Genomic DNA, 2,493 nt, shown 5'->3' with positions numbered 1-2,493 from the left:
TATTTTTTAAGGAGAGCCATTATTGTTTTATTAACCAAAAAGTACAGAGAAAAGTAGTTCCAGGGTTGGTTTGGAGCAAAAAAGAAAGAGAGTGGGGGTGGCAGCAGGGGTTCGATTCCAAAATCAGTCATCTAGGACCTTGGGCACAGTGCACAAGCAGGGAACTGGTCTGTTTAGCAGTGGACTATACGCTGTGCCTCTCTTTGCCGACTCACTGGGACCTTGTGAGGCTAGTTTCAATACTATTTGTAAAATGTGTTGAGCCCATTTCCCAAAATACTAATTTCAAGGGAGGTTAATGTAAGGGTGCTCATCAATAAAGGTGTTCATTGACAAATACGTTTGCGAACACTGGACTAACTATGGGTTAACAGGTTTCCTTACTGCAGAGTCTGTTTCTTTTCACCCCTTGGCCACTTGTTGAATATTTGTCTGTTCCAGGAACTGCAGGTCAGCGGTGTATTTGCCCACGCAGTCTTGATTCTCCATAGTAAGTAATACACAATGTACGTTTCCAAGAGGGGGCCAGGGTATGCAATTTTCCCCAAAATTATTTGACTGCAGATTCTTCCCCCTTTCTTTAAAGAAATTTCTCAGAAAGTTAGTATATAAACATAATTTTTTTATAAACATAATTTTGAAATCCCCACAATAAAGTGTGGAAATATTAATATTGACCAAACAAGGTCTTATTTTCAACGCACTGTTACAAATCCCAATAGAGTACAGTTTCACCTTGTGTAAATCTGTGTACTGAAAAAGGACTGGGGTGAGATGCTGGTGATTTTTTTTCCAAATAAGGCAATGAAGATTTAATGGAAGGATATATATGGCACAAAAGGAAGACCAGAAGTTTTAAAAGGTTTTTTTAAATAATAGAAAATTTCAATCATAAATATAGATAAACAAGAAGTGAGAAAAATATTATGGATTCCCACGTACACATCACCCAACTTCAACAATATCAACTCATGGCCCATTTTATCTATCTGCACCCCCTACTTCCTTCTTTACCCCTGGACTGGATTATTTTGGAACAAATCCCAGACATCATATCTGTTTATCTATAAATACTTTAATATGTGACTGTAAGAGATAAGAGCTCTTTACAATAACAGAACCACCTATGGGTGATTTAAAATTTTCTCCACCAGAAGCTTTCATATGAATCATTTTATATATATATATATATATATATATATATATATATATATATATATATATAAAACTTGTTGATTTTTTTAATCTTTATTTTTTGATTTACAATGTTGTATGAGTTTCTGGTATACAGCATAGTGATTCAGTTATACTATAAATACATTACTTTTGAATCTAACAATCACATTTTAAAAACATATTAAGATGCAGTAAGCATCACTGGTATCTTCAGGTGCGTGCACGAGCATACACACACACACACACACACACACACACACACACACACACCCATACACATACGCTGAGTGGCGCCCACATCATCTCTAGGGAAACACCCGGGTCCCGAAGGCAGCCTCTACCACAAACTGGGTGGACCTGTTCTGCCCGCAGTAGACCTGGAAGGGAAATCCTGCCCATTCTCATCCCAGTCTGTGGGAAATGGGGCCAAGGGGAAGTCTGGTCCAGTCTTAAAAGTGAGTGGTCCAGACTGGTGGCCTCTGGAAAGCAATGTGAGGGAGTTTATCACAGCTGGGAAGCAGGAGGCAGGACCACCATGTGACATCCTTCAGAGAAGGTCCCGTCAGCCCCTCTTCTGCCAGACAGCAGATGCCCTGACATCTGCCATCTAAACTAGCCACTGGGTCAGAGAGTTTAGAAGATCATTCCTCACCAGCAAGTCTGGCTCAGGGATGGTGGATGTGGGTGAGGGCATGAGAACTCTGAATACTCAGGAAAAACCAGAGGGAAAACCCAGAAAGACAGACTGTACCTAAGTTATAGTTGGCTTTTGTTCCAGTTGTACCTAATCTGGCTTCTCAGAAGCAACCACTGCCCCTTTCCCAGTCCAAACGGGGCCACACCAGTGATGGTTGGTGCTGTCAAGACCGGGCTTGCCTTATTCAAGGATGGAAAACTTTCTTCATTCTGGCCTAGGCTTGCGGAGGAGGGGGATCCCCAGGACAAGGGTTCATGGATCTCCACCGAGAAATCAACCAACAATGGCATTTCCATTGCCTCATCTCGTGGAGAAACTGCCCCTTGTCCAATGACTGGTTCCTGCTCACATCCACATTGTATCATGATGCACCTAGGCTGGGACCAGGTGGGTGATGTCTGCAGGATGCAGACGAATGACGGGCAGTCTGTCAATTTCTCAGATACATTTCATCTTTCTCACTCCCCACTCTTTCCATCTTCTTTTAACTTCTGTTTTCTCCTGACTTGTCCCTCTCGCTTTTCCTCTGCCCACCTCACATCCTCATTATTCAACCTCTCCCCAGTTTCCCTTCACTCCTACATCTTGGCTGGCTGGCTTCCCCTCCCACCAGCCACATT

Source organism: Camelus ferus, chromosome 10 (genome assembly GCF_009834535.1).
Source record: "Camelus ferus isolate YT-003-E chromosome 10, BCGSAC_Cfer_1.0, whole genome shotgun sequence".
Lineage (NCBI taxonomy): Eukaryota > Metazoa > Chordata > Mammalia > Artiodactyla > Camelidae > Camelus > Camelus ferus.
This window is presented reverse-complemented; position numbering follows the sequence as displayed.